Here is a 14,782-nt window from a genome sequence, read left to right as displayed (position 1 = left end):
ATGACAAAGTCGGGGGTCGGGGGGGGGGGGGGGGATTTGGTCGGGGGCAGAGTAGTATTGTTTTCTTGTTAAATTTCAAAGATAAGATTTTTTTTATTATTCTGTAGCTATATTGAATAAATATTTTTATGGTATTATAATTCTATGTATAATATTAATTTCTCACTGTGGGATTGCAGAAATAAAAATGTTATATTTTAGATGACAGCCCAAGTCTTGAATGACATTTCATAATACAACATCATTTAAAGGGGTTGTCTGGTTTAAATCTTTTTCTCTCCATTCTCTCCCTGTCCCTGGGTTATACATGACTCACATGTGCTTCTGGTACCAGTCCTGGCGTTTTCCTGTACTTTTCATCCCTTCCCTGCAGCCCAGGAAGTCATGTAGTTCTAAAATTTTCAATTACTGTTGACACTACTAACTTACAGGGCGCCATTTTGTGCCAATACCTCACATAGTGACTTCCCAACACTAGGCAGCACTTGCTCCACATAGCTAATCTGCATATGCATTCTGATTGGTCCAATTGTCACATGTTCCTACCTGGCCAATAACAGAGCTCTGAAGGACCTTCATCACATGCACTGTCTCAGCCAATAGATTCCCCCCCCCCCATAGCTGGTGAACAGCTCCCCAGATATAGTAGAGCTGAATGTGTCACCAGTCCCCAGATGTAACAAAGCTGAATGTGTCACCACCACCCAGATGTAGCAGAGCTGAATGTGTCACCACCACCCAGATGTAGCAGAGCAGAATGTGCCACCACCACCCAGATGTAGCAGAGCAGAATGTGTCACCAGCCACCAGATGTAGCAGAGCAGAATGTGTCACCAGCCACCAGATATAGCAGAGCTGCATGTGTCACCCCCCCCCCCCCCCCCCTTGAATGTGTCCCCAGTCCTCAGATGTAACAGAGCTAAATGTGTCCCCACCCCCTCAAATGTAGCAGAGCTGGATGTGTCACCCTCTAGCAGGGCTGAAGGTGTCAAACAGATGGGAATGGATGGGGCAGAAAGCATACCCCCTTGTAACTTGTGTCTGGCCCTCCTCCTCTCCAGGCTCAGAAGACATGGGGAGGGACAGTCAGATGCTGATGGAGAAGAGAGGGAGAGCAGTGCTTACTGTAGGTGAGGACTAGGCCAGGCCCCCACCCCCGCTCAGTCCCAGTGCATTCAGTCCAGCAGCAGCTACAGGATCTATATGTCTGTGTGGCCCAATGCTACAAGCAGCTGTAATAAGTATAGTAATTGACTGTTAGGGTGGGTTCACACTGAGGAATTCTCTGCTGAGTTTATCGGCGAGAATTCCTCAGTGTGAACCCACCCTTATAAGCAAACAGCAGTATATTAGATAATGTGCACTGCCTTACATAGAGAGTGTCTGCAGTCAGGAGCTTCACTGGGCAGGGGGAGGTAACAAGAAGAAATGTGGGAGACATTAGCAGCAGGGGGCTGGCTCTGGCTGGAATAGCATGCTGGTCCATGTAGTATGAGACAGTGGGTGGGCACAATATGAGAACCAGGAAGTGAAGAGAAGATGCCTGGATAGAAAAGACTCCACCGTGGCCCCAAAGAAGAGCGGATTGCTGCCAAACTTGCCAGGGAGACTGTTTTTTTTCTTTTGTTTTTTTCATTAGTGTTGAACATCCTCTTTGAACTTAAAAAAAAAAAAGAATGTTTTTAAATCAAGTGATGTAAAAAAGTTATACAGATTTTAAAATTACTTTTATTTTAAAATATATACTCTTCTAGTACTTATCAGCTATTGTATGTCCTGCAGGAAGTGGCAAACTCTTTCCATTATGACAAAGTGTTCTCTGCTGCCACCTCTGTCCATGACAGGAACGGTCCAGAGCAGGAGAGGTTTTCTATAGGGATTTGCTTCTGCTCTGGACAGTTCCTGACATGGACAGAGATGGCAGCAGAGAGCACTGTGTCAGACTGGAGAGACTACACCACTTCCTGCTGCAGCTGATATGTACTCAAAGACTGTTGTACTTTTTAAATAAAAGTAATATAAAAAACTGTTTTTTTTTCTTTCTCTTGAGTTCCCCTACAAATCCCAGGTACCTGTATTGATGTATTTCATGATTTGTTTTACATTATATAGTTTTAAGTTTTTTTGTTTGTCTATCAATCACTTAAAAACATTGTATGGTAGCACCGTAAATGAGATGAAGAAGATACAGCTTTCTCTTAGACAAAGAAAGATGTGTTTTTACCACTAAATGATATTTCTAAACCATCTCCCCCCACCATACCCAGCATGCACAGCACTTGTTTCTATTGTCATTCTAATGCTCCTCCCAGAACTTCCTTGACATTGACTTACCCAGATTAGTTTCCAATTTTGCAAAAAAAAATTATTTCTGAACCAAACTTTTTGCCAAGTTCGGAGAGGTTTGTCGCCGCTCATTTAAAAAAAAATAAAAAATAAAAAAATGAACATATTCTCACCTGTCTGTGGTCCTCACGCTGTCTCCTAGTGGCTCTCTGGTCCCGGCCCAGTGTCTTCTGTGGTTAAGGCCTGCTCAGCCAATCACTGGCTGATTAGAACAGGGTTGTCACTCTTGTCTCAGGAGTGCCAGCCCTCTCGGCCAATCACAGGCCATGGTGCCGCCTTGTCCTAGTCAGCCTGCGGCTGAGCAAGCCTTCACCGTAGAAGACGCCGGGTCGGGACTGGAGAAGAAGGATCTTATGGGACCGCAGACATGTAAGTGTAAGGAGCCGTCTTTAGAAACCACATTATGGCTATGTTCACATGTAGTATGAGACCGGCCGTTCCGTGACCAGTTAAAAGATCATCCCGGCCGGTACTGCAGTACCGTCCGGATGATCTTTAGCGCTGCAGAGTTCTGAGCCGGGCCCATCTGTGCACACCCGCATCAGAACTCCCCACAGCACACAATGGAGCGAGCGGCCAAAGCCGCATGCTCCATTGTGTGCACTGACAGGGTGACATGTCCGTTTTCCTACAGCGCCTCTAGAGATCTTGACCGGAGTGTATACTATGGGGGACATGTAATAAAAGGCGAAAATTAAGACGAAAATTTTTTAGGTGCAGATGGGGCAGATTGGCATAAAAATATTCATAAAGGTTATTTTTGAAAAAAAAAATGTTTGCATCGGCCCCATCTGCGCCACTTTCACCAGTGGGGCGTAGAGGGGGCGTTACGGGGCGTGCGGCAGCCTGCAAAGGGGGCGCGGCCTCTGTGTGCGCCGCATTTATCACTTTTCCGGCTGAAAAATTATGCTGAAACCTATGCCAGCTCACACGGATGGGCTCTGTGCACTTGGGATTTATGCTGAGGCAGTGCGCCTCTACATAAATCCCCTGAGCTCCGGGGACATTTGTAAGCCAGACGTAAAAAAACCGCAGACTTCATAAATGTCCCCCTGTGTGTATACACTCCGGCCAGGATTCCATAGACAGCAAGGTAACGTATATTTTCATATTAATCACGGCCATTGTTGCAATCGACAACAACGGCCGTACTTTTACGAAAAAATACGTTGTGTGAACATGGCCTAAAACAGCTAAAAAACCTGCAGTGGTTTAGCTGTTTTATTGTGGTTCATTAAAATTTGATTGAGCACGAACCCAAACTTTACATTAAAGTACAAACTGACAAACACCATCACATATAACACTATTAAAAAGAAAATCAGGTATTTACCTGTAGAAAATTCTATTGGTGTGAACTGGAAAAGTAAAGAGGTGGTGCAGCAGTTTCAATGCAGTACAGTAGAGATAAAGGTGGGTGGTTTAATTATTTGACCGGTGACTGAGCAAACATGGAATGAGGCCAGACATGTAGCTGTTATCACCTGACTAACCCATATATTTTAACTCTTAACTTAGCAGAACGCTTTTGTCAAATGTTACATGGAAAAATTCTGCTGTCTCACACGGCTTAAAGTGGTTTTCGCGAATTATAATATTGACAGCTAGATTATCCAGCTCAGTTCCATTAACCCTTGGGGGACACAATCAGTTTTGGCGTTTATGACATGGCCACATTTTTCAAATATGACATATGTCACTTTAAGCTTCAATAACTTTGGAATGCTTTTATAGATCCTTGTGATTCCAAGATTTTTGTGTGTGTGTGTGTGTGTGTGTGTGTGTGTGTGTGTGTGTGTGTGACATATTCTACTTTATGTTAGTGGTAAATTTGTAGAATTTTTTTTGTCCAAAATGTTGTGAAAAATTTAAAAGAAAATAGCATTTCTCCACATTTGTCTCTGTCAATTAGGACAATAGTAGTACTACATAAATGATTTATTAATTCATATCTAGAGCATGTCTACTTTACAGTATATTAACAGAATTTGGTGAACAAGCTTTTACTTTTTTCGGATGGTAGAGGCCGTAAATGTTTAGTAACAATTTTCAAATTTTTCATGAAAATTTCAAACTGAGAAATTCTTTAGGCACCAGTTCCGTTTTGGAGTATATTTTCGAGACCTGTATACTAGAAACCCGCATTATTTACTCCATTTTGAAATCTTCACCCATTTAAGTATTCAAATTGACATTCATTCAGTTTTTTAACCCTTTGAGCTTTTCACAGGAATAACTGCAAAGTAAGGGGCCTATTCCACAGAGCGATAATTGGCCAAATCGGCCCGATTCGGCCAATTATCGCTCTGTGGAATAGAGACAACGATCAGCCGATGATCGTGTCATCAGCTGATCGTTCATTTAGGGGCAAACCTAAAATCAGTCGCCACCCCGATGATACTTTACCTATCCAGGCTGCAGGTCTTCTCCTGCACTCCTTCTCCTGGTCCCGTGAGCAGCAGCAGCAGCAGCAGCTTCGGAGCGGCCTGTCTGAGCTGACAGACCGCTCAGCCAATCACTTGCCGGGACCGCCGCAGCCAGTGATTGGCTGAGCGGTCTATCAGTTCAGACAGGCCACAGCGAAGCTGTTGCTGCACATGGGACCAGGAGAAGAATCGCAGAAGACCTTCAGCCTGGATAGGTAAAGTATAATCTTTTTAAATTGTCGCCCGCCCGATGCGCACCACTATTCCACGTAGCGATGGCGGGGTGGCGACCGATTTTAGGTTTGCCAAAGATTTTAGACCATGGAATAGGCCCAATAAACGAGCCCTCGTTTACATTGTTGATCGGGCCCTGGACGGCCCTTGTAATAGGACCCTAAGAATGAAAAGTTCAAATTAGCATTTTCTTTGCAGAGATTTCATTTGTATTTTTTACCATACCAATTACCATTACCGATCCACCAATGCCAGCAATTACCGATGCTGGACCCCCTTTGGGGGTCCAGTGGCAGTTACACTAAACTGTCAGCCATCAGCTGACAATTTTTTTTTTCTTTAAGTTTTTTATTTTTAAAATTTAACCCCTTAACGACCGCGGGCGTAAGTGTGAGCCCCCAAAACCCGTGCCTTAACGCAAATGGGCGTACATAGCAGGCCATCCTAGCTTGTCGGCACGGGGGGTGATTAACCCCCCCCCCCCCCCCCCCCCCCTGTGCTGACGATCGCTGTGCTGACGATCTGCAATTCAGATCAGCCATTAGCAGCGATCTTCAGCTTTCCGGGTCATCGGTGACCCGGTGACCCGGACAGCAATGGTGGTCGGTGCTGTCCGAGGACGGCACCGACCGCCATTACTGTTAAAAGTAATGGTGGCCATGGTGCCACATCCCATAAGTGCCCAAAGAAAGGGTTAAATACCTGCTGGGGACACCTCAGCTAGGTAGCTGACATGTCCCCAGCAGGTATTGACCCATACTCACCAGATCCTGATGTCCCGATCGCGTCTTCCCGGTCCCGATCGCTTCTTCCGGGTCCGCAGCGTAATCTCTTCCTTCGGCGTCTTCGGCTTTTTTCGTCATTCCGGTTCGGAGATCTTCGTCTCCCCTCGGCTTCAAACTTCGTCTTTTTTCAGAATTTTCGTTCTACTGCCCCCTAGCGGCTGATAAGTGTATATAATACACTTATCAGTAACTATAGGGCTGTAGAAAGTTTTTTTTTTTATTTTTTATTTTCCTCACCCTATCACCGCTGAGTGCTAATCAGCATTGCACATAAGTGCGCCGCTGATTAGCAACTCCTCCCTTTTGGGGTAGGGTGTTTTTTTCTATATCCTACAGCCACGGTCTGCTGATAAGTGCCGCACATAAGTGCGGCATTTATCAGCAACTCCTTTCTTGGAGTAGGTTTCTTTTTTTTACTTTATGTGTAAAAAAAAACATGTAAAAACACTACACTACACCACATTACATGAAATAAAGTTTTACACTACATCAGTACACATTTACATACCCCATATACTGGTCCCCGTATAAATATGGCCCCCAGGGTGTTTTCGGCGTCGGACGCATACGTTATTATTGCCTCCGACCTTGCCTCCGATCCTTCTTTCCTCCATTCATCCTCATCATCCTCATCATCCAGTGACGTGTCTGGGGGTAGCGTAGCGTACGCTGCCCCCCAGACATGTCTTTTCTGCCAGTACCATCCCAATAAGAGATGACGGTATGGCGTGAAATTCTACAAACTCTGAGAGTACCTCAGGGTACACTTACAAATTTAGGGTAGGTGCATACTGTGGAATGGCGAAGGATAACCCTTTGTGCATTCCGCAGCTGGCACCCGCCGTCGGACTGATGCAGGCGCATGTCTCTACCCGTGTCATAGACTCCATCCTATGCACAGGCGGATTCCGTCGTCTGTCCAAAGAATGAACACATTCATTCTTTGCACAGAGGGCGGAATCCGCCCGTGCATGGAATGGAGTGTGACACGAGCGGAGATGTGAGCCCGCATCAGTCCACTGGCGGGTGCCAGCTGCGGAATGCACAAAGGGTTATCCTTTGCCATTCCGCAGTGTGCAGGTACCCTTAGAGTGTATAAAGGAAGGGACACCCGAATCAGCCCCCACAATGCCCCCCCCCCATCCTCAGAGTTAGTGGGAAGATCGTTAGGGAACTGATCTTCCCACTGCTGGATAAAGGTTACCACCTGTACGGGGTTACCTATACCAACACCCCCTCTTCCGAACCGTCGCTGTCCGAGCTACTGTAGCTTGTGACACGATCCGTAAATATCAGAAGCAGTAATAGAGCCCTAATATTTAGCAGCCATGGAGCGGACCCAGCGTTTCTGGATATAAGGGACCCCGTATCGCACCAGGACAACATTTTCCAGGTGACGTCCCCCACACTGGAAAACAGGAGACCCCAGAAGAAGTGCAGAGTGTGGCGTAACAGGGGGATCAGGAAGGACACCTTTTTCCAGTGTGACACCTGTCCTGATCACCCCGGCCTCTGCATACAGGATCGCTTCAAGGCGTATCACACGTCATTGGGGTTCCACATTTTATAAATTCTGTCCCTTTTTCCTATTTCAGGAGTCACGTTGATCCAGGGATTATTCTGATCGCCATTATGGAGTCAGGAAGGAATTGTTTCCCAGTGATGAGGCTACTGTCGTGTGCCTCACAAGGTTTTTTTTGTCTTCCTCTGGATCAACACAGGTTGAATTTGATGGACACCTGTCATTTTCAACCTTATAAACTAATAATTGGCCTAATACCCCCAAATAAATTAATAATTGTCCCTTTTTCCCAGCTAAATAGGTATGGCTGTCATTCCCATTAGAGACTTGCCATGATGCAATTACAAAGCCTCTGTGCTGCCAGGACAGTAGAAACTCCCCACAAGTGACCCCATTCTGGAAACTACACCCCATAAGTAATCTAACAAGGGGTTCAGTGGGGATATGGCCCCCTGGTGACGGGCACATTTGTGCCGTGAAAATGAAAAAAATTGTATTTTTTATTTTTACACCACATGTTTTACATATGTGCCCGTCACCAGTGGGGTCCATATACTCACTGCACCTCTTGTTAGATTCCTTATTGGGTGTAGTTTCCATAATGGGGTCACTTGTGGGGGATTTCTACTGTCCTGGCAGCACAGGAGCTTTGTAAATGCGACATGGCCTCCATCCTCCATTCCATCCTCTAAATGGCGCTCTGTCCCTTTGGTGGCTTGCCCTGTGCCCATATGGCATATTATGTCCACATGTGGGGTATTTTCGTACTCAGGGGAAATTACCCTACACGTTTTTTATTCATTTTCTTTTTTAACCCCTTGTGGAAATGGAAAAAAGGCTAGACCAACATTTAATGTAAAAAAAAAATAATTTTTACACTAAATGATTGATCTTGTCTTGATTTTTTCATTTTCACAAGGGGTTAAAAGATAAAAACTCAAAATGTGTAGAGAAATTTCATCTGAGTTCAGAAATACCCAACATGTGGAAATAAAGCGGCATGCAGGTGCAGGGTAAGCCAGGTAAGGGTAGGAGCGCCATTTAACTTTTGGAGGCTGGAATGGATTTCGAGGGCCATGTTGCATGTAAAAGGCCTCTGTGTTGCCAGGACAGTTGAAACCCCCCACAAGTGACCCCATTATGGAAACTACACCCCTCAGGGAATATAACAATGGGGGTAGTGAGCATATGGACCCCACTGGAGACAGGCACAAATGTGGAACAATGTGGCGTTAAAATGAAATGTTACATTGCTCGCTGCACCCCTTGTTAGATTCCTTGAGGGGTGTAGTTTCTAGAATGGGGTCACTTGTGGGGGGTTTCAAGTGTTTTGGCAACACGAGGGCTCTGTAAATGCGACATGACGCTTGAAATCCATTCCAGTGAAATCCAGCTTCCATAAGCCAGTTGGCGCTCTTTCCCTTTGGAGGCTCGTCCTGCGCCCGCTTGGCACTTTATGTCCACATATGGGGTATTTCCGTACTCAGGAGAAACTGCGCTACATGTTTTTGGGGTTGTTATTCCTTTTATCCCTTTGTGAAAATGAAAAATTGAAGGCTAGAACCTGTGGGGTCCAAATGCTCACCGCACCCCTTGTTACATTCCTCGAGGGGTGTAGTTTTCTAAATGGTGTCCCTTTAAAGGTGTTTCTTATGTTTTGGCACCTCAGAGCCTCTGCCAACCTGAAGTGGTACAGTCAAAAATGACCAAATATAAACAGAGGCATTGAAATTCACTAGGCGCTCCCTTATATCTGAGGCTTGTGGTTGCGTCAAATAGCGCATTAGGGCCACATATGGGGTATTTCTATAAACTGCAGAAACGGGGCAAACAATATTGGGGTACATTTCTTTGGTAATAGGTTTATAATTATGAAAGATATTGGATTACAATAAAATCTCTGCACAGAAAACTAAAATTTTCAAATTTCTTACACACTTAGCTTTTATTTCTGTGACTCTCCTAAAGGGTTAAAAAACTTTCTGGATGTGCTTTTGCAGAGATTGGGGGGTGCAGTTTCTGAAATAGGGTGCTTTGTGGGGCTTTATAACATACAGCCCCCTGAAATACACTTTAAACCTGAAAAGGTCCCTAAAAATATCTGATTTTGAAATTTTACTGAAAATTTGGAAATTTGCTGCTAATGTTTTAAGCTTCCTATTGTCTAAAAAAAAAGAAAGATAGTTTAATAAATGCCGCCAACATAAAGTATTAAAGCTATTTAATATATAACTTATGTGGCATAACCATTTTCTGTATAAGCAAAAAAGTTTCAAAGTTGGAAAAATGCAAATTTTTCACGTTATTTTCGATTTTTTCATAAAGATTCGTTATAAGTAACGACTCCAGTTTACCAGAAATGTGAAGTACAATATGTCACGAGAAAACAGTCTCAAAATCAAACGGATAGGTAAAAGCATCCCGAAGTTATTAATGAATAAAGTGACACAGGTCATATTCATAAAATTTGCCTCGGCCGTTAAGGCGTAACTGTTATTTTAGGGTCATTTTTCTGAAAACATTAAATATACACAGTTCAAGCGATTTTAAGAAACTCTGTAATAGGTTTTATGTACTAAAAGAGTTTCCTTCTGGACTGAAAAAGCAATCTCCCAGCCTCCCCCCTCACATCACAAGAAGCAGGATTTCTGTCTCCATTATGTGGCTATGGAGAGGGGAGGGGCTGTTAGGAGTGACTGAGCACGGAGCAGTCCTGCACAGCACAACACCCTGCAATCTTCTCTCAGTAAGTTCATAGATAAGCACTGACCTTTCTGAGACCTGAATCCAGCGATTTAGGTGCCCAGAGAGTCTACAAACAGCTGACCTTCATGTCACCTCTTCCTGCTCCCTCATCTCCCTCAGCCCCTCCCCCCCTTCATAGGCTTACAATGGAGAGAGCAGAACCCGTCTTCACTGGCTTCTCTGTAATGAAGACGGATTTGCCTGATAATGCACAGATAAGAAGTCAGGGGGGAGGCTGGGAGATTGCTTCTTGAGTACAGAAGGAGGCTTTTTTGGCTGATGAAACCTATTACAGAGTTTCTAAAAATCGCTTAAACTACTGATTTCTGCAATAAAAAAAAAAACATGACAGTTACACTTTAACCCTTTAAGGACATGGCCCATTTTCGTTTTTACGTTTTCGGTTTTTCCTCCTTGTGTTTAAAAGGTCATAGCACTTGCATTTTTCCATCTAGAAACCCACATGACCCCTTATTTTTTGCGTCACTAATTGTACTTTGCAATTACAGGCTGAATTTTTGCATAAAGTACACTGCGAAACCAGAAAAAAATTCGAAGTGTGGTGAAATTGAAAAAAAAAAAGCATTTCTTTTATTTGGGGGAAATGTGTTTTTACGCCATTCACCCTGGGGTAAAACTGACTTGTTATGCATATTCCTCAAGTCGTTACGATTAAAACGATATCTGATGGCCTGTAAAAAATTCAAACCGTTGTTAACCAATATACGTTCCTTAAAATCGCTCCATTCCCAGGCTTATAGCGCTTTTATCCTTTGGTCTATGGGGCTGTGCGAGGTGTCATTTTTTGCGCCATGATGTGATCTTTCTATCGGTACCTTGATTGCCCATATACGTCTTTTTGATCGCTTTTTATTACATTTTTTCTGGATTTGATGCGACCAAAAATGCGCAATTTTGCACTTTGGGATTTTTTTGCGCTGACGCCGTTTACCGTACGAGATCAGGAATGTGATTAATTAATAGTTCGGGCGATTACGCACGCGGCGATAGCAAACATGTTTATTTATTTATTTATTTGTTTACTTTTATTTAAAATCTGGGAAAAGGGGGGTGATTCAGACTTTTATTAGGGGAGGGGGCTTTTTACTATAAACAACACTTTTTTTTTTTTTTTTACACATATACTAGAAGCCCCCCTAGGGGACTTCTAGTATATACACTGTGATCTCTCATTGAGATCTCTGCAGCATAGATATGCTGCAGAGATCCATGAGATCGGCACTCGTTTGCTTTCGGCTGCTGCAGCCGAAAACGAACGAGTGCCGAGCCGAGGACGGCGCCATCTTGGACGCGTCCCCGGCCGGCATCAGTAACGGAGATCGCTCCTCCGGGACAAGGTCCCGGAGGAGCGATCTCCCCCACTAGACCCCAGGGAAACGTTGCCTCCGGTAATCGGAGGCAGCTGTCAACTTTGACAGCTGCCTCCGATTAGCTAATTAGCGGGCACGGCGATCAGACCGTGCCCGCTAATAGCGGCGGTCCCGGGCTACACGCGGCACCCGGGATCGCGGCACTTCAAAGCGGGGCCGCCGCGCGGCCCCGCTTTGAAGTGCAAGTGAGGACATAGGACGTACCGGTACGTCCTATGTCCTTAAGAGGTTAAGGCCATTTTAGACCTGGTCCTTAAGTGGTTAAACAACATCCATGCCATATACAAAATATAAACACAAACATTCTTTTTGTCCCTGGCTTCTGGCTCTTGCTCTGTTCACACATGGCATTTAAAGGGGTACTACAATGGAAAAAAAATCTTTCAAATCAAATGTTGTCAAAAAGTGCCAGAGATGTGTAATTTACTTCTATTAGAAAGTCTCCAGTCTTCCAGTACTTATCAGCTGCTGTATGTCCTGCAGGAAGTGGGGTATTTTTTCCCATTCTGACACAGTGCCACCTCTGACCATGTCAGGAACTGTCCAGGAACTGTTCTTCTTAGAAAAACCTGTCATACTATCCTGACTAGAAAGAATACACCACTTTCTACATACAGTAGCTGATAAGTACTGGAAAACCTGAGATTTTTTTTAATAGAAGTAAATTACAAATCTCTGGCACATTCTGGCAACAGTTGAATTTTTTTTTTCTTTTTGCTGGAGTACCTCTTTAATCAGTGTTCATAATACATGTTGCCATGATTTTGCAGTGAATCACGTAATCACAGTAAAATAGCAATAGTAAAATCTCAGCAAAAACAGCACGATTTCACCATGATTGCATCATTTATGGCAAAATCACATAATTAATGCCAATTAAAAGCCATGTGTGAACATAGAGGAATAGCTGCTGTGACTATTTCTTGCACGCAGTGACAATCTGGCCTTTACTGAACTGTAACTGAAATCCCATTTTCAAAGCACACTGTCCCTGCCTACTTGCTAGATCTGTCCTAGACAGCAGTCCCCAACTAGGCGACGTTCCCTACACTGAATAAGTGCAGGGTCTATCAGAGGTAAAATAGTGCACAGTCAAAGTCAGAAACTAGCTGGACTAGGCAAGTATGGATAAGCCAAAAACATAAAAACAGAGCAGTCCAAATACCATAACAAGCCAGATGTCAGAACTATGGAATAACAAATTTATTAAAAATTTGGTTGGCCAGGTTGGCAAATTTTTGGCCAAAAAATCTAACCTAACTAATAACACTAAAAATGATTAATAATTATTTAGCTGTTTTAGTGCAGTTTTTGTGTCCAACTTCCCTGTCCACGCTCTACTGGTGTCACTGGCTACGGAGTTGTCACATCTCAGTCAGTTATTGGCTGAGCGGGCTGAAGGCACGGGGACAGAGAAGAGGACACTGGGGGAGCACAGACAGGTGAGCATAAATTTTTGCGTGAATTTTAAAACGAAGTGTGCAAAAACTTGCTTAGAAAAGTAAGCAAATTTTTGCAAACGTTGCAGCAAATCCAGCTTCACCCATCCCTAGTCCGAACCTAGAAAGCAACGCCAGGAAACTAAATCAGAGCTGAAGACAAAAGCAATTAACAAGCTGGGGTCATACACATACAGTTGGGTTGTTGTCAGAAAACAAGCAAACGGTCAAGAACAAAGAAAAATGCACGGAGGAATAAATGCCAGTGATGAGGGACAACTAAAAACCACGGGCAGTTATGAGAAACTAGCATAAATCTTCCATCTAATATCACTCCTTTGATCGGCCCGATGCTCCAGTGTTCCTAATAGGTCCCACCACTCATGCTGTGCGGGAGGAGACATGGAAGGCAGAGAAGCACATGCAGGTAAGTCCCTTACACTTATTGAGTCAGTATGTACTTATTTTAATGTTACAACGATGTTTAGGAGAGACACAAAACTCAGACTGCCCAATAGTTTTAAATTTCCACAATTCCACCACAATTGGTGAGGTCCTGGCATCCTCTTGGTCTGTCAGATGAGGCCCAGGCATAAGTTTGCTTTGTTTGGTGAGACTCCAGTAGAAAAAAAATCAGCGCAAAAGAGTAATAGTGAGTTATGTAATGAAGAGATAAGGATACTATTATTACAGTTAGTAAAGTCATGTGAATGCTTCTACCAGAAGGGTCACATGCTAAGTACTTTTTCTAGCGATAAGGAATGTACAATACTAGAACTAGCAAAAGGGATCACACCTTGTAAAATGATGTAAAAGGGAAGCAATATATCTGTCATGAATGTGCCTGTGCCGAACTCCATGCGCCCCTTGGCTCGTGCTGCGCGGCTAAGATGGTGCTGATATTCAGTGTTTTTGTATGTTTGTGCAGTAACCTGAACCCTGTCTGAACACTGGCCTATTTCTAGTATTGTGTTCAGCCCCACCCGTCTGCTGTGTGCTCTGGCTATTAAGGAGTTACACTGCTGCCAGTTCTGATCCGCAGGTGATTCTATTTGGAACCAGGGGCCTTGTCCAATAGGGGGCTGGAACTGTCTCCTGGTTCCTTATAAGTGTTTTGCTGAGGCTCATTCTAGTGCCGGATATTGAGCTTGACTCTGCCTGCTTGTGTTTCTGATTTATTCTGTCTTTTCTCTGACCCTTCTGCCTTGTTTTCTGACCATCCTTGCTAGCTGCCTGCCCCTGACCATATTGCTTGTTTTTTTACTCTGCTTATAGGATTGTGATTTTGTACTTTTGCTGCCCGATTGTTGTTACCCCGATTGTCGACTATTCTTCATTGTGTTTTGTCTGTCTGTCTTGTCTTTGTGTCCCACCTAGCCAGTGCAGGGACTGCCGCCCAGTTGCTCGCCGCCATCTTAGGGCGGATTGTGGCAAGTAGGTAGAGGACAGTGGGCGGGGCTGAGCTTAGGGTCTACTGTCTGTCTGCCATCTTGTCTGTCTTAGCGACCAGTCCTGACAATATCACTTGCTACTTTAACTCGTGTTATACCCTAATAGAAATACTACATTTGATATAAAAGGTTTACTGGAGGATAAAAGAAAACTAAAATAAACATCACTAGTGGAAGGACAATTCTATTTCTGAAGAAACTTATTAATACCACTGCCGTAAAACATTTTTTTAAAAAAATCATGATTAAGAGTATTTGGCTTTATTTAGGTCTACAAAACTCCAAGAAAATGAAATGTAATGTAAATGTAATGTAAATATTTAGGAGGTTTGTCGGTTCCACATTTTGATTAATTTTTTTCAGATACCTTGCTCATGGGTAACATTTACTATAATATGAGCAGCATCAAGAAAAGGAAAAGGGGACCGTAATGGGATTCTTAT

This window comes from Dendropsophus ebraccatus, chromosome 6 (assembly GCF_027789765.1).
Source record: "Dendropsophus ebraccatus isolate aDenEbr1 chromosome 6, aDenEbr1.pat, whole genome shotgun sequence".
NCBI classification, from domain to species: domain Eukaryota; kingdom Metazoa; phylum Chordata; class Amphibia; order Anura; family Hylidae; genus Dendropsophus; species Dendropsophus ebraccatus.
The sequence above is the reverse complement of the archived record's forward strand: the minus strand, read 5'-3'. Positions refer to the sequence as shown.